Source organism: Phyllobates terribilis, unplaced genomic scaffold, assembly GCF_046119375.1.
Source record: "Phyllobates terribilis strain yellow unplaced genomic scaffold, ASM4611937v1 Scaffold_1__5_contigs__length_1240528914, whole genome shotgun sequence".
Taxonomy (NCBI): Eukaryota; Metazoa; Chordata; class Amphibia; order Anura; family Dendrobatidae; genus Phyllobates; species Phyllobates terribilis.
The window spans coordinates 538,514,427-538,533,238 of record NW_027362761.1 but is presented as its reverse complement, the minus strand read 5'-3'; positions in this window follow the sequence as shown (position 1 = coordinate 538,533,238).

Below are 18,812 nucleotides of genomic sequence, written 5' to 3'. Positions count from 1 at the left end.
ACTTACCATCCGTGAAGTTTTCCCGCCATCCGGCGCCATCTTCAGCCTTCTTCCCGCCATTGGTGAAGATTCCCGCCATCCACGGAGTTTCCCGCCACTGGGAGACGATTCCCGCCATTTCAGAAGATTTCCCGCCCTGGCAGAGCGGACGCCATTATGGGCGTGCCAGAGGGTGGTAAGAGACGACCTCCCATCGTGGGCCAGGACCAAGAATGGCGCCAAAAACGAAGACCGCCCCCACCAGCAGAGGCTGCGATGCTAGCGATGTCCATCAGTGTGAGAGAACTGCCCCTGGAGCTGTCAATCACCAAGTTGCCCCAGGACCGCCCTCAATGGGGGCGGAGACAGAACAAAAGAGAGAAGATGGGAGCAGCTTGGAGAAGTCTGGAGGAGCCGTACCCGGAGATGGAGGGAGAGGCAGGCAGCACCGACCCTGTGGTCAGGAGCCTGATGCAAGCAACCACTCCACAAGACCTGGTGGAGATCCTGGCACAGCTCCCCCGAGACCGGGAGCGTGCACAGACCGCGCTGGAGGGCCTCGCACGGAGGATGGCCCAGGTGCAGCGAGAAATGCTGATGGAGTGGAGCAGGGAGATGGCCCAGCAGGCTGGAACCCGCCAGCGGAGCACACCACCCGCAACGAGGAGCACGCCTGCCCCTGAAGAGGATGCAGAAGGGACGGAGGCCGGAGACGACGCCGCAGAGGGAGCTGAAGAGACGGAGGCAAGTAAAGGGGACGTCACTACCCCAAGCCCAGCCGCCGTAAGTCTACCCCCGCTCCCCGTCGCAGAGCCCGAAATCCCACCGATCGTGCCCGTTGCCGCACCGCTACCGCTCCAGACTAGGCCCCAAGCAGGAGCCGCGACCACGCCCCCTGTGACGTCACGCGCCTCAACCCTGAGCGTGGCCAAGCAGGAGACGCCACCGGCCTGGTCGCAAGGCTGAGTGCCCCCGGGCGCCGCCGTCTTCACGGTGCCCTTTACCTTCAGGGTACCTCAAGCCTGGTCGCAAGGCCTAGTGATCCCGGGCGCCGCTGCCACCACCGCGCCCTCAACTTCCACTGTGCCGCACCTGGGTGAAGACTTGTTTGCCCAGCACACTTGCCCGGATGGGCAGCCCTTTGCGTGGCCACCAGAGTACCACCATCCCCGACTCCGGAAAGAAAGACCCCTGGATGAGCCCCTAATCCCGGTTCCGGCGCCCGTCAAGATGACCCCGCTCTCGTTAGAGGAGGCGCAGTTTGAGTGGGACCCCGCAGGAGGAGACCTCATCGGGTTCACTCAAGAGACCCGGGCGGCTGCAGCGGAGCGTGCAGAGTGCTGCCGGCAGCAGTTAGAGGTTTTCGACCGAGAACGGAGAGAGAGACGGGTCCGCGAGGAGTGGCTGCAAGTAAAGAGTGCAGAACAAAAGAGCCGGACCCGAAGGAACCCCCGTGCAGCCCACGGTCCCCGTGCCACCGGGACTGTAATCAAATTCCAACTGCAGCACGGTTGGGGCTTCATCAGAGATCATCACACCCCCGGCGACGTCTTCGTGACCAGAAGAGATGTCGAGTCCCACCTACCGGAGGGACACAGAGGTCGTGACCTTTACCTGGGTGATGAGGTCACCTTCACCCGGCACCAATGTGCCAAAGGACCCTATGCCCTTCATGTACACCGACTGACAGAGAAAGAGCTGAGGTGTCAGGAGGAGCAAGAGGACCCGGACGGGTCTGAAGAATACAGGGAGGAAGCATCAGGAGGACGCCGCTACTAAAGTACGGTAAATGGAACTGTAACATAGTTACCCGTTAGGGTACAGGAACTGTTACCATTATAGTCCCCGTTGGGACCAGTGAACTGTTCCAGTGTGTCCCATCTCCCCACAGGCTGAGGACTGTGAGCAGCCATCCCCTTTCCCCACTGGCCGAGGACTGAGAGCGGCCATATCCCCTTGTATATAGTTGCGCTTCCTAAAGTGCCCCCTACCGGTTTTATAGGAAACTGTTTTTTCTACCAGAGACTGTGGCACTTACCTGGTCACAATTTGCACAAGTGGCCAGAGGACAAAAATGTTTTTTTATGAAAAGTTTTATATGAAGAGTATTATGCTGCTGATATATATATAGTGTTTTATATGTTTATGATGTTTTGAAAAAAATTGTATGTTTGTGGATATTTTGCTCTTTTACAGCCCGAGGACGTGCTGTGATTTACCAGGGGGGAATGTAGCACCCTGAGGATTCGGCTGCTACAGGGGTATTGCACCTCACTCCAGAGGTGTGGTATTCCACTCCCGGGTAAGGATGGAGTGTGGAACTGAGCTCAGTAGGCTGCATGCACTACATACATCCCATTTCCGGGGGACAGAACTACGGTACTCCCACCAGTATATGTGCAGGTACGACAGCGTCTGTCCCTGGCTGGAGTGGGAGGGGGGTGGAACATCCCAGTAGTGTAGGGGCAGATAGGGGGAGTAGTCTGGGTAAAGCTAGGAGCTCATTGGGTGCTAGTCACCTGGGCTCACACATAGAGGGAGTATATATGGTGGGCACCATCTTAGGACAGGGTCTTTTTAGCCTGAGAAGCAGAGCAGAGGAGCTCAGCCAGGAGGGCTGACAGGGAGCTGTGGCTCCGGCTGGGCCCAGCTCCAGAGCCAAGCCTGCAGAGGAGAGAGGAGAAAAGAAGGACCCAGAGAGAAAGACAAGAAGGGAACCCCAAGACCCCAGAATAAAGACAAAAGGGTGAAGGGTTGGCGGACAAGGGTACCGGATCCCAAGCTGGCAGAGGCCAAAACAAACCTTAGCCAGGAACCGGAGGTCGTGGGCAGGATCTGCCACGACCCTCACCAAATCCACCAGAATGGCACACCGAGCATAGGGTCAGGGAAGCCAGGGAAGGTTCAACCAACAAGAGACCCGAGGGAGCCGGACACAGGTGGATCCCTGGTGGGAACGGCCAGAGAGAGAGAGAGAGTCAGAAGGGAGCTCAGGACCACGCTCCGGAATCGCCTGGGGGTTGGCCGAGTCCAGGACCTGGTGGACGCAGCACGGCTCGGGTGGTCACTCAAGGCCAGAGTGACCAAAAGAACACCAGTAAGTAAAAACCCTGAACTGCATCTCCTGACTCTGAGTCTTCTTTCTGCATCATCACAACCCCCATCATCCACACCTGCTGCCCTGAGGCCATACCCCTCCCGTTAGGGGTTATACCATCATCGCTGCACCCATACCACCGGCCTCAGCGGACTGTTCTGCAGCGGCGGCTGCAAAGCCGTACTCAACGGGTGGCGTAGTCGACATCCAAGTTAACATCTACTGCCATAGACTGCCACTTAGTTTGACACCCTGGGCACGGACCGGGTCACCGCCACAAGGACTACTACCCCTATCCAGATCCGGCTCCGGGTATCCCCTGAACATGGCCCAGGGGGTGCGTCAAATACATATGCACATGCCAATTTGTAGTTATTTGAGCCCATAAATTTAATTTATGCCTATATTTTTCTCACTTCACTTCACCAACTTAGACTATTTAGTGCTGATGCATCACACACAAATCAGATTACAAAAATATTTAAACACCGGTTGTAATGTAACAATATAGGTAAAAAGCCAAGGGGTCGAATGCTTTCGCAAGCCACTGTGAGTAGCAAGGACCTTTAGGCATCTGAGCACAGAGTCGTGCCAAGTACTTCAGCCTCTACCTCCCCTGGTAGCAGTGATCAGTTTAGTAACACAGGAGCAGCGATCATGGATGTGGCAGGGAAGTGTGATGATTGTGTGGGGAAACCATACTGTGTAGTAGGGACTGTGGGGTCATGTGACTAGGCAGCAGCGATAAGGAGCAGGACACAGCCAACGTGTGTGTGTGTTTAAAATATTGCTCATAAGGCACCATTTACACTTGGAGAATATATCCATATATACAGTACAGACCAAAAGTTTGGACACACCTTCTCATTTAAAGATTTTTCTGTATTTTCATGACTATGAAAATTGTACATTCACACTGAAGGCATCAAAACTATGAATTAACACATGTGGAATTATATACTTAACAAAAAAGTGTGAAACAACTGAAAATATGTCTTATATTCTAGGTTCTTCAAAGTAGCCACCTTTTGCTTTGATGACTGCTTTGCACACTCTTGGCATTCTCTTCATGAGCTTCAAGAGGTAGTCACCGGAAATGGTTTTCACTTCACAGGTGTGCCCTGTCAGGTTTAATAAGTGGGATTTCTTGCCTTATAAATGGGGTTGGGACCATCAGTTGTGTTGTGCAGAAGTCTGGTGGATACACAGCTGATAGTCCTACTGAATAGACTGTTAGAATTTGTATTATGGCAAGAAAAAAGCAGCTAAGTAAAGAAAAACGAGTGGCCATCATTACTTTAGGAAATGAAAGTCAGTCAGTCCGAAAAATTGGGCAAACTTTGAAAGTGTCCCCAAGTGCAGTTGCTAAAACCATCAAGCGCTACAAAGAAACTGGCTCACATGAGGACCGCCCCAGGAAAGGAAGACTAAGGGCCCCGTCACACTAAGCGATGCAGCAGCGATCCCGACAACGATACGACCTGTCAGGGATCGTTGCTGCATCGCTAATACATCGCTGGTGAGCTGTCAAACAGGCAGGCTCACCAGCGATCAGGGGAGCAGCGATATCGTGGAAAGAATCGTTCCACGATGTCCTGCTCCCGTTACCAGCCTGCTGCAAGCAGGAGCAGGCTGGTAACTATGGTAAACATCGGGTTACTAAGTGCGCGTGTGCCCCTAGTAACCCGATGTTTACCATAGTTACCAGCCAGATCGTTGGTCCCGCTGGTCACACACAGCGATGTGTGCTGGCCAGCGGGAGGCCAACGACCAAAAAATGGTCCAGGACACTTTGCAACAATCAGCGACCTCACAGCAGGGGCCTGATCGTTGCAAAGTGTCACACACAGCGACATCGCTGGTGAGGTCGCTGGTGAGTCACCAAAACCGTGACTCAGCAGCGATATCGCTAGCGATATCGCTATGTGAGACGGGGGCTTAAGAGTCACCTCTGCTTCTGAGGATAAGTTTATCCGAGTCACCAGCCTCAGAAATCGCAGGTTAACAGCAGCTCAGATTAGAGACCAGGTCAATGCCACACAGAGTTCTAGCAGCAGACACATCTCTACAACAACTGTTAAGAGGAGACTTTGTGCCGCAGGCCTTCATGGTAAAATAGCTGCTAGGAAACCACTGCTAAGGACAGGCAACAAGCAGAAGAGACTTGTTTGGGCTAAAGAACACAAGGAATGGACATTAGACCAGTGGAAATCTGTGCTTTGGTCTGATGAGTCCAAATTTGAGATCTTTGGTTCCAACCACCGTGTCTTTGTGCGACGCAGAAAAGGTGACCGGATGGACTCTACATGCCTGGTTCCCACCGTGAAGCATGGAGGAGGAGGTGTGATGGTGTGGGGGTGCTTTGCTGGTGACACTGTTGGGGATTTATTCAAAATTGAAGGCATACTGAACCAGCATGGCTACCACAGCATCTTGCAACGGCATGCTATTCCATCCAGTTTGCGTTTAGTTGGACTATCATTTATTTTTCAACAGGACAATGACCACAAACACACCTCCAGGCTGTGTAAGGGCTATTTGATCAAGAAGGAGAGTGATGGGGTGCTACGCCAGATGACCTGGCCTCCACTGTCACCAGACCTGAACCCAATCAAGATGGTTTGGGGTGAGCTGGACTGCAGAGTGAAGGCAAAAGGGCCAACAAGTACTAAGCATCTCTGGGAACTCCTTCAAGATTGGTGGAAGACCATTTCCGGTGACTACCTCTTGAAGCTCATCAAGAGAATGCCAAGAGTGTGCAAAAGCAGTCATCAAAGCAAAAGGTGGCTACTTTGAAGAACCTAGAATATAAGACCTATTTTCAGTTGTTTCACACTTTTTTTGTTAAGTATATAATTCCACATGTGTTAATTCATAGTTTTGATGCCTTCAGTGGGAATGTACAATTTTCATAGTCATTAAAATACAGAAAAATGTTTAAATGAGAAAGTGTGTCCAAACTTTTGGTCTGTACTGTAGAATATCTTCCGTACATAATAAAAATACTCTTAATAAAGGACTTTGTAACTAATACAGCAAACTTGAAAAATGTAGTCACACATTTATCATATAAAAATAACAACTTTATTACATATTAAAGCTGAACAAAATTTATATGATAGGATGAGGTCACCAAAGGAGGATAGGAAATATATCGCATCATATCAATGCAATTAGAGCACTCTCAAAAACATCATTGCATAATATTTAATATCTTATAGTACAATGTAACGTGCAAGTGCAACTAGAGGGGAATTACCCTATTATAGTACATTCACCGTCAGGCACAACATGTGGGAATACAATGCAAAGTGCTCTTGCCTTCTTACAGTACATGTAAAATTCTATAAGGACGAATCTCACCAATGATCTACAAAATAAAAGTGCATGATATTATAGCCATTGCCCCGACACGGATTTCGCATGTACACTTTATCATGGGGTTAAGTACGGCATTTTAGACATGGATTTCAAATTACCTAATCAGAAACCGCCATGTAGCCCGCTCATGTCCGGTAATGTCATACCTGCAACCCACCTGGCCCCACTTTCAGGCGTCAACACAAAGCATGCCTGCTCTAGCAGTGTGGCACACCATTAAACTGCAGGCATACACATTGGACTATGCGCTCTAGCTGTAACAGTTTTACCGTGACAGAGAGGAGCCAAAAGACCACAGTGTCTGATTTCTCATATTCCTGCACTAATTAGAAGCACTCCTCCATCATATTAAACAGTACAGGTTTTTTCTAGCAATGCAGGGGTTAATCTGCTCAGTTGAGAGCTTCTGGCTTTGATGGTCTCAGCTGTTCAGTGTTGGCCACTCCCCTCTGCTAGTTAGGCTGTGTGCCCACGTAGCATTTTTCAAGCGTATATGCTGCGGAATTTCCGCAGCGTAAACGCTTGAAAAACGCATGTATATCCGCACCCCATGGTCCCCAATGGCATTCCGCAATGTCAATGCCCATGCTGCGGATTTTTCCGCAGCGTATATGTTGCGGTCAAAAATCCGCAGCATGTTCATTAATTTTGCGGAAGCGCTGCGGAATCAATGTGCGGATGGTACCCAAGTCTGGATGAGAGGAGACTCTCATCCAGACCTGGGTACCAAAGAATCTGTAAAAAAAAGAATAAAATAAAGTTTATACTTATCTTCTGATGTTTTCCCTCCGTCGCGCTGTTGTCTGAAGGACCTGCCACGTCATTGAGTCATGTGACCCACCACATGACTCAATGACGTCACCGCAGGTCCTGCACACAACAGCGTGAGCCGCTCAAGCCTCCGGACGGGGCAGAGAATGCATCAGAAGGTGAGTATAAAGTTTATTTTTTTATTTTTTTCCATTCTGAACAAGTTGTCAAGCACTTTTCCAAGTGATGCTTGGAGAAGTGCTTGATAACCCGCATGCGGAAATGCATGCAAAGACGCCTCACAAACGCTTCTACCTGGCGGGAAAACCGCATGTAATATCCGCATGCGATTTTCCCGCCAGGGAGAAGCGTAAAAAATATGCTTCAGGTCCGCAACGTGGGCACATAGCCTTATACTCCCCTCTTACAATCAGGGTTTGCCAGTGTTAGTTTCATACTGCCTGGTTCTGGAGTTGGAGGTGTTGGTTATTTGAGGAGACGTTTGGAGTGTTGTTCTAAAGACTGTTCCTTGGTGATTTGTCTGTGTGCATATTCTCATCCTCTCCTATTTGTTTTTCCCTTCCCTTTAGGTCCCGGTGTTCCAACTGTTGTTTGTGAGTTCATTTTTATATGATTGGTATTTCATTTATCCCTGTACGTCTTCTCTTGTTATTCTGGTGTGTGTTTTCTTATACACAACTACTCCCCACTTCCCGGGATGGGGGAGGGGACAAATAAGGGCTGATTTAGAAGCTCAGCAAGCTTGTGGCCAAGGCATCGTCACAATTAGAAGTAATCTGGGGAGCAAGGATAGCTAGTGCGCCCCTAGCTTTAGGGATCGGGAAGGAGCCCATAGCCCCGGGATATCAAACAACTGTCTTGTGACACTAGCAGTGAAAAGATAAGACGTGACATGCCATGTCAACAGAATAAAGGTGCATTTACACCCATAAAGATACTGTACATAAGTATAATTAGAATAAGGTAAACTTGTGCATAAAGAAATAAACAATTATTATTATTTTTTTATTATTATTATTATTTATTTATATAGAACCATTGATTCCATGGTGCTATACATGAGAAGGGGTTACATACAAAATAGAGATATCACTTACACTAACAAATAAACAATGATAGACTCCTACAGAGGGAAGAGGACCCTGCCCTTGGGGGCTTACATTCTATAGGATGGTGGGGAAGGAGACAGTAGGTGGGGGTTACAGCAGCTCTGGTGGTGGTGGTGAGGCGCAGGTCCGGTGTTGGTAAGGCAGCAGCTCCAGTGGTGTTGAGGAGGCAGCGGGGTCATGGCAGGCTGTAAGCTTTCTTGAAGAGATTGGTTACTGTATATACTGTAGGCATAAACATAAACCTAATGGTATACAAAAAAACAACCTGAATGATTATTGAAGGAAAAGGTTGCACAATGAAGAATCCGTGTACTTCTTCCCATCCTCGGTAATTTGGTTCAATGTATCAAGAATCAAACGGACATGAAGATGGAAAAATTGGCCAAATTTCAATCTATATAAATAATAAAACAGCAATAAAATAGGACATTGGAAATAAACAAATAAATAAAAATGGTTGCTATTTCAAAAAATGGTGCAAAACTAAATTTTTCATTAAGACCATGAGGCACCTGTTACGAATCGTGGTTCTGTGCTCCCACCTGGAAATGGAGCAGGTCCAGTGCTACTGTCACGGGTGTGTCGCCACGAAGATCGTCACGATTACACAGCCTGACTTCTCGCAGCTGACTTTTTGGTGCTTTGTGTTTTTCGGCAGTGAGGGAGTTAATTCTCTCTCTCTCTGTGCTAGACGAGGTCCAGCCTCGCCCAGCTGCAATCAATGCTGCTGTAGTGAGACTCCTTCAAATGCCTGCTGGTCTGTTAGGGAAGTGTCGGTGAAAGCATTTCATGCAGACTAACAGAGCGGATCGTGGTATTTGGAGTTTCAGAGATAAGTGTATTTGGAGTGTTTTTTCCCTTCCTCGCTTTATCATTTATCTCCTTTCCCGTTGGTGTTCCCTCTGTTGTAGTTGTGTAGTTTTTGTATGCAAGGTGGTTTTGGTTTTTCCCTTGTACTGTCTTGTTCGTCTAAGTACTGTGTGTGGGCATATTATTACTTGTCCCCTTTTGTTGTGATCGGGGTCCTTCTCAGGACTAGATTACTTAGGTGCAGGGATCCTCAGGAGGTAGGGGTTACGCTGGCGGCCTGGACCTCTGTACCTTTAACAGTACCTCCAGGTTGAGGGATTAGTCAGGGCCCCAGCTTAGGGTCAGCTTAGGCCCCCCTACCTCCAGTATACAGAGACAGCGTGACATTTTCACCGACCACTTAGTTTTTCTCCAGCTACCATGGATCCAGTAGCCGGTCTAGCTCGGCAGTTGCAGAGTTTGTCCATGGAGCTGGCGGACGTTAGGTCCAAGGTTTTGTATCCTCAGGAGCAAGCCGGACCAGAACCTAAAGTAGCTCTCCCTGACAGGTTCACTGGGGGGCGGGACAAGTTTTTTGTTTTCCGGGAGGCATGCAAGTTGTACTTTCGGCTGCGGCCTCGGTCATCGGGGAGTGAAGAACAAAGGGTGGGAATTGTCATCTCGCTCCCGCAAGGGGACCCACAATCTTGGGCGTTCTCTCTTCCCCCGGGCTCCCCGGCTCTCCAGTCAGTGGATAGGTTTTTCGCTGCTCTGGGACTCGTATATGATGACCCAGATCGGATCTCCCTTGCTGAGTCTAAGTTACGTAGGATCCAGCAGGGAGATCGTCCGGCGGAGGAATTCTGTTCGGAGTTCCGTAGGTGGGCCACGGACACCCAGTGGAATGACCCGGCTCTTAGGAGCCAGTTTTGTCAAGGTTTATCCGACAAATTACAGGATGTGTTGGCACAGTATGACTCTCCCGCGTCACTGGAAGCCGCTATGGCCCTTGCTATTCGCGTTGACAGACGGCTTCGGGAGAGGTGCGGGATAACTCTACCCCCTGTGATGACTCCACCTCCTACAAGGTCCCCTCATATGGTGGTTCCCCTGGTCAGTCCAGAGGAGCCTATGCAATTAGGAGGGACATCATTTCAGGGGAGGGGACCGGTGGTGCGCCATAAGACAGGAAGGTGTTTCTTCTGCGGGAGAAAGGGACATTTTATTGGGGGGTGTCCATCCCGTCCCTTGCAGAGTGAAGAGTCGTCGGAAAACTGTTGATCCCAGGTTGTGTGGTGGACGGCAATCTGGGAGTAGGTATTTCGTCCCTAGGTTCGTCTCAGTTTCTCGTACCGGCGGAGGTGGTGGTGGGTACGAGAACTGAGAGGATATCTGTTCTTCTGGATAGTGGGGCCGGGGCTAATCTGGTTGATGCTCGGTTTGCCCGGGTTCAAGGTATGCGATTGAGTGAGTTGGCTAAACCCATCCCCATATTCTCGATCGATGCCAGGCCTCTCGGTCAGGGAAGTTTTTTGCAAGCTGTGCATGACGTAAAACTTCAAGTTGGGGCGATACATAAAGAACTGTTGTCTTGCTACGTGTTGGAGGGTCTTCCCACTCCTATAGTGTTGGGCCTTCCTTGGTTAACTAAGCATAACCCGGTTATTAATTGGCAAACCAGAGAGATAAGCCAATGGAGTAAATTCTGTAATAAAAACTGCATGAACACGGTCATCGGTGCGGTTACTCCTTGGGTCTTACCTCCATTTCTGGCGGACTTTGAGGATGTATTCTCGGAGAAAGGGTGTCAGGAACTACCTCCTCATCGCGAGTATGACTGTTCTGTAAAACTGCTCCCTGAGGCCAAGTTACCTAAAGCTAGGTTGTATAACCTTTCTGGTCCTGAGAGGCAGGCCATGAAGGATTATATTTCAGAAAGTCTGGCTAAGGGGCATATTAGACCTTCATCTTCACCGGTGGCTGCGGGGTTCTTCTTTGTTAAGAAGAAAGATGGAGGCCTACGCCCTTGCCTGGATTTCCGTGAACTTAATCGGATTACGGTCCGAGATCCGTATCCGCTTCCACTTATTCCCGATCTCTTTAATCAGATCGTGGGCGCCAAATGGTTCTCTAAGTTGGATCTCAGGGGGGCGTACAATCTGATTAGGATGAAGGAGGGGGATGAGTGGAAGACGGCATTTAACACTCCGGAGGGGCATTATGAGAACCTTGTCATGCCATTCGGTCTGACTAATGCCCCGGCGGTGTTCCAACACTTTGTTAATGACATTTTTCGCCGCCTGGTGGGACAGTTTGTTGTCATATATCTGGATGATATCTTAATTTACTCGCCGGATCTGGTGTCTCATCAGGAGCACGTTAGGCAGGTGTTACAGATCTTGCGGGATAATAAACTGTATGCCAAATGGGAAAAGTGTGTGTTCGCCGTACAGGAACTCCAGTTTTTAGGCTTCCTGGTTTCAGCGTCCGGTTTTCGTATGGACCCTGGGAAAGTGCGGGCAGTTCTTGAGTGGGATCGGCCAGAGAATCTTAAGGCACTACAACGTTTCCTGGGGTTTGCTAATTATTACCGGAAGTTCATTCGTTATTTCTCGTCCATGGTTAAGCCTCTCACAGACATGACTAAAAAGGGGACGGATTTTTCTAGGTGGTCTGACAATGTTATGCTCTGCTACCAAAGCTAAGGAAAGAGAGGAGATCTGTCCCTACTATAAGACTCAGCTGAATCCCTACGATGTAACAGGGAACCTGATCCTGCGATCAGACCTGCTAAAGTCCTAATCTAGTCTGTACGAAGACCTATAGATGTGGGGAGGGAATCCCTACAAGTACTAAGGACTGGGAGGAATATGGGACACCTCCTAACAGAAATAGTAGCAGACAGACGAACAAACAAAATAGATAGAACATAGAGGTCCGTAGACCAAGCAAACTAACAGAGTTAGATACAGAGCACAGGCTAGCTAGAAAGTAGATATACAATGAAGTCCAGCAAAGCCAGAAGGGCGGAGCAGGACTAAATAGGCCAACAAGGTCATGTGACCAGCAAAGGAAAAAAAACCTAACAGCAAGGTTCTAACAGTACCCCCCCTTCTAAGAGGATCCTCCGGATCCCCTAGGACCAGGCTTATCAGGAAATCTCCTGTGAAACGCTCTGATAAGTCTGGACGCGGAAACATCATCTGACCTCACCCAAGAGTTATCCTCGAGTCCGAAACCCTTCCAGGCCACAAGATACTGCAAACTACCTCTATACCGTCTAGAGTCAAGGATGCGAGAAATTTCATATTCCCCGTCCTCCACCACCGGAGGAACAGAGGCAGAGGCGTCACCATCCGACACAACAGCTTTTTTTAACAGAGAGACATGAAAGACCGGATTAATTCTCCAGGAGGTAGGAACCTCCAACCTAACAGCAGATTGGTTGACAACCTGAAGCACCTTAAAGGGCCCTACAAACTTGGGACCCAATTTCTTAGAAGGAATCCTCAACCGCAGATTCCTAGAGGACAACCAAACCATGTCACCAACAGCGAACAAAACCTCCTGTCGTTTCCTATCAAAGTAGTCTTTAGATTTTCTGTTGGCCTCCTGAAGATTACCACGCACATCCGTCCAAACTCTTTCCAAATCACCGGAAAAATTCTCCTCCTCAGGCACGGCAGATCCCAACTTGGAGAACGACCCAAACGACGGATGTCTCCCAGAACAACAAAAAAAAGGCGAACAACCAGCAGAAGAAGATGTATGATTGTTCAGAGCAAATTCGGCAAGTGGCAGAAACTCAGACCACCCCTCTTGATTGTCTGCCACAAAACAACGCAAGAACTGCTCAACATCCTGGTTTTTCCTTTCTGTCTGGCCATTAGATTCAGGATGATATCCGGACGAAAACGACAAATGAATTCCCAACCTGTCACAAAAGGCACGCCAAAAACGAGCCACGAACTGAGGACCCCTATCAGAAACAATGTCAGTAGGAACGCCATGAAGTCTGACAATTTCCTTGACAAAGGCCTTAGCGAGAGTTTTAGCGCAGGGCAGTTTGACGAAGGGAACCAAGTGACACATCTTGCTAAAGCGGTCCACGACCACCCAGATGACAGTAAAACCCTCAGAGGGGGGAAGGTCAGTTATAAAGTCCATAGCCAAATGTGTCCAAGGAGCACTGGGGACCTCCAAAGGACAAAGCAACCCCGCAGCAGGAGTATGTGAGGACTTAGATCTAGCACATATAGTACATTGGCGCACCCACTTAATGACTTCCTTCTGCCATCCAGGCCACCAAAAACTGCGACCCACCAGTCTCTTGGTCTCAGAGATTCCGGGATGACCTGCCAACCGAGATTCGTGACACTCAACAAACAAATCTCTCCTAAAGGTCTCAGGCACAAACAACCTCCCATGAGGAGTGTTAGATGGGGCATTCTCCTGAGCTTTAAGAATCTCATCTTCCAAAACGGAGTCTAAAGCAGCTATCACAACACCTTCTTGTAAAATGTTTTCCTCTTTCTCAGCACCGACTATGGGAGAAAAACTGCGAGACAAGGCATCCGCCTTAACATTCTTAGTACCAGGGATGTAAGTAACGGAGAAATTAAACCGCGAGAAAAACAGTGCCCACCTAGCCTGACGGGCATTCAGGCGCTTGGCAGCATCAAGATATATCAGATTTTTATGATCCGTAAGAACCTGAACGGGAAATTCCGCACCTTCCAAGAAGTGGCGCCAGTGTTCAAATGCGAGTTTAATAGCCAATAATTCCCGATTACCAATATCGTAATTCAATTCAGTCTCCGAAAATTTTTTTGAAAAAAAAAGGCACAGGGATGTAATCCATCCCCGTTATCCTGAGACAATACTGCGCCAACCCCCACAGAGGAAGCATCAACCTCAACCAAAAACGGCCTAGTAACATCAGGCTGCATAAGGATGGGAGCAGAGGTGAACCTCTCCTTGAGATACACAAAAGCTTCAATGGCCTCAGAAGACCACTGAACCGCATCAGCACCTTTCCTGGTGAGATCAGTCAGAGGTTTGACAATACTAGAAAAATTTTTTATGAACTTTCTATAGTAATTGGCGAAACCCAAAAACCTCTGTATCGATTTCAAACCAATAGGCCTAGGCCATTCCTGCACAGCCTGAACCTTAACCGGATCCATCTCAAAACCTTTGCTGGAGATAATGTAGCCCAAAAAACTAATTCTCTGCACAGCGAACTCACATTTCTCCAGCTTAGCAAAAAGCGAATTGTCCATTAATAACTGTAATACCTCACGCACGCTCCGCCAATGAGACTCCAGATCTGGCGAATAAATCAAAATGTCATCCAAATACACAACCACATTTTTACCGATCAAAGGTCTAAGGATGTCATTAATCAGATTCTGAAAAAATGCAGGAGCATTAGTGAGACCAAAAGGCATAACCAGATTCTCAAAATGACCCACAGGAGTGTTAAAAGCAGTCTTCCATTCATCACCCTCCTTCATGCGCAACAGATTGTATGCCCCCTTAAGGTCAATTTTAGAGAACCACTTGGCCCCCAATAACTGGTTAAACAGATCAGGAATCAATGGCAGTGGGTAAGGATTGCGTACCGTAATTTTGTTAATCTCACGAAAATCCAGACAAGGACGCAAACCGCCGTCCTTTTTTTTTACAAAAAAAAATCCAACCGCCACAGGAGACTTAGAGGGCCTAATGTGACCGGCGGCCAAGCTTGTCTGTATGTATTCCTCCAAAGCCTTCCTCTCAGGAATAGTAAGGTTAAATAAACGACTCTTAGGAAGAGTCGCTCCAGGGACAAATTCAATAGAACAATCATAGTCTCTATGGGGAGGCAAAACCTGCGATTCCTTCTCAGAAAAAACTCTCCAAAAATCCTGAATAGGAACAGGCAATTCTCCCCTATCCAAAGCTGCAATACGCCCGTTACAACACTTGTCATAACATTTATGGCTCCAGGATTTAATTTCACTGGTAGACCAATCCAGTACAGGATTGTGAAATTTTAACCAGGGCAAACCCAATATTACTGGAGAAGGCAAGTTATTCAACACTACCAAATCCAATTTCTCATGGTGAACACCATTAATAGTGAGAGGAAATTCACTGACCTTGAGAGTAATATTCTTCAAAGGGGAGCCATCCACAGAAACCACAGCAATGGGGGATGACAAAGGTTCAGGTTTTAAATTGAGTTTTTCCACGAATCCCCCATCAATTACATTCAGTGTAGACCCGCAATCAACAAACACCCGAAATTCCATTAATTTTTCCTGAGCAATCGTGGAAGCAGCTAAAAATATACCCTTGGAATTTAAACAGGCAATACGGGCGTGACTGACCATTTTTTTTTCTTTCTTCATACGAAGCTCACAGCCTTTAATCAAATGACCAGATTTTCCGCAGTAGAAACACAAGCCTTGCGAAAAACGACGGTCTTTTTCTTGAGAGCGAGGTGCCACCGATCCAATCTCCATCGGTTCACCACTGTTAGTACACACATTCTCATAACCAGAAACTGACATAGCAGAGGGTTTGCTCTCATTAACCCTAGCACGCAGTCTTCTATCCACCCGTATAGCTAATTGCATAGCCTGTTGCAAATCTTCAGGTGTAGGATAAGCAATTAGCAGGTCTTTAACCCTTTCACTGAGCCCAGCAAGAAATAGACTTTTCAGAGCAGAATCGTTCCACCCTGTTTGAGTGGACCAACGACGAAAATGTGTACAATATTTTTCCACATTACCCGATCCTTGTTTTAGACGTCTCAACTCAGTCTCAGCTGATGCGACACGGTCAGGATCATCATATAATAGTCCCAAAGCAGAAAAAAAACTATCCACTGATCTGAAGCATGAATCACTAGGTTGCAAAGAAAAGGCCCACTCCTGAGGCTCTTTGCGCAAAAGTGACATTATGAACCCTACGCGCTGGGATTCATCCCCAGAGGACTTAGGTCTCAAACGAAAATACAATAAGCAAGCATTTTTAAATGAAAAAAATTCTCGGTGTTCACCAAAAAACAAATCCGGCAAACATACCTTAAGCTCCAAGAAATGTGCTCCAGGACAGCTACTCACGTGCTGACGGAGCTCGGCCACCTCCAGAGAGAGTCCCTGCAGGCGATGAGCCAAATCCTGAACCGACACCATGATGGAACAGAAAAATCTTTCCTTAGAGAATTTGCTGGCTGGACTTACTGTTATGCTCTGCTACCAAAGCTAAGGAAAGAGAGGAGATCTGTCCCTACTATAAGACTCAGCTGAATCCCTACGATGTAACAGGGAACCTGATCCTGCGATCAGACCTGCTAAAGTCCTAATCTAGTCTGTACGAAGACCTATAGATGTGGGGAGGGAATCCCTACAAGTACTAAGGACTGGGAGGAATATGGGACACCTCCTAACAGAAATAGTAGCAGACAGACGAACAAACAAAATAGATAGAACATAGAGGTCCGTAGACCAAGCAAACTAACAGAGTTAGATACAGAGCACAGGCTAGCTAGAAAGTAGATATACAATGAAGTCCAGCAAAGCCAGAAGGGCGGAGCAGGACTAAATAGGCCAACAAGGTCATGTGACCAGCAAAGGAAAAAAAACCTAACAGCAAGGTTCTAACAGACAAGGCTTGTCAAGCATTCTCCTCCTTGAAAAAATGTTTTGCCTCGGCACCCATACTCATTCAACCTGATGCGTCACAGCCATTCATTGTAGAGGTAGACGCTTCCGAGGTAGGGGTGGGAGCAGTATTGTCACAAGGTTCGTCCTCTGGTAAGTGGCATCCGTGCGCCTTTTTCTCTAAAAAATTGTCGTCCGCTGAGAGGAATTACGATGTCGGCAATAGGGAACTCTTGGCCATTAAGTTAGCTTTTGAGGAGTGGCGCCATTTTTTGGAGGGGGCAGTCCATCCGGTCACCGTCATCACAAGAACCTGCTATATCTGGAGTCCGCGAAACGTCTGAATCCCAGACAAGCTAGGTGGTCATTGTTTTTTACCAGGTTTAATTTTGTCGTTACATATCGTCCTGGGTCAAAAAATGTAAAGGCGGATGCCTTATCTCGTAGTTTCCCTGGGGCCGGGAATATGGACGACCCGATTCCTATCCTTCAGGAGGGGGTGGTGGTTTCGGCAGTATGCTCTGAGCTGGAGGAGGAGGTATTGGAGGCTCAGGGGGACGCCCCTGTTGGACCTCCGGGGAGACTGTTTGTTCCAGATCAGTTGCAACAAAAGGTGATCGAGGCACACCATAACTCAGTTTTTGCAGGACACCCAGGGAGAAGAGCAACTGTGGATCTCCTCTCGCGTCGGTTTTGGTGGCCTAACTTACATAAGGAGGTGGTAACTTTTGTCGCGTCCTGTGGGGTTTGTGCGCGCTCTAAGACCTCACATACCCGTCCGTCTGGGGCCCTCTTACCTTTGAAGATCCCGGAGCGTCCTTGGACTCATCTGTCTATGGACTTTATTACGGACCTCCCTCCGTCTTCGGGTAAAACGGTCATACTCGTTGTAGTGGACAGGTTCAGCAAGATGGCACATTTTATCGCTCTTCCGGCTCTCCCTAATGCTAAAACTCTTGCGCAGGTGTTCATTGGGGAGATTGTGAGGCTTCACGGGGTACCCTCCGAGGTGGTGTCTGATCGGGGGTCTCAGTTTGTGTCCAAGTTCTGGAAGGCGTTTTGTGCACGGCGGGGGATGCATTTGTCGTTCTCATCGGCTTTTCATCCTCAGACCAATGGTCAGACGGAACGTATGAACCAGAGCTTGGAGACATATCTCCGGTGTTTTGTGTCAGAGAACCAGGAGGACTGGGCTTCTTTCTTACCTCTGGCAGAGTTTGCTCTTAATAATAGGCGGAGCGAGTCCACTGGTAAGTCCCCGTTTTTTGGGGCATATGGTTTTCACCCCCAGTTTTGTACTTTCAGTAGGGGGGGCTCTTCGGGGGTTCCTGAGGAGGAACGATTTTCCTCATCACTCGCTTCAGTATGGAGAGGGGTGCTGAAGAATCTGAATACTATGGGGAACCGATACAAACGTATGGCTGATAGGAGGAGAGTGTCTGGTCCGGACCTTAGTGTGAACGATCGGGTATGGTTGTCTACCAGGAATATAAAACTTAAGGTTCCCTCCTGGAAACTGGGTCCCAGGTTCATCGGGCCGTACAGAATCAGTTCTATTATTAATCCGGTGGCATTCCGTCTTGACCTCCCCCCTACGTTTAAAATTCACAACGTGTTCCACAGATCGTTGCTTAAGAGGTATGTGGCGCCGGTGGTACCGTCACCTTTACCTCCCCCTCCAGTGGTGGTCAAGGGTAACTTGGAGTTCCAGGTATCGAGGGTCATCGATTCACGCTTTAATCGCTGGTCCCTTCAGTACCTGGTTCATTGGAAAGGGTATGGTCCTGAGGAGAGGATGTGGGTTCCTGCGTCGGATATTAACGCAGACCGATTAGTTCGGGCCTTCCACACGACTCACCCGGATAAACCTGGCCCTGAGGGTCCGGAGGCCCCTCGTAGAAGGGGGGGTACTGTCACGGGTGTGTCGCCACGAAGATCGTCACGATTACACAGCCTGACTTCTCGCAGCTGACTTTTTGGTGCTTTGTGTTTTTCGGCAGTGAGGGAGTTAATTCTCTCTCTCTCTGTGCTAGA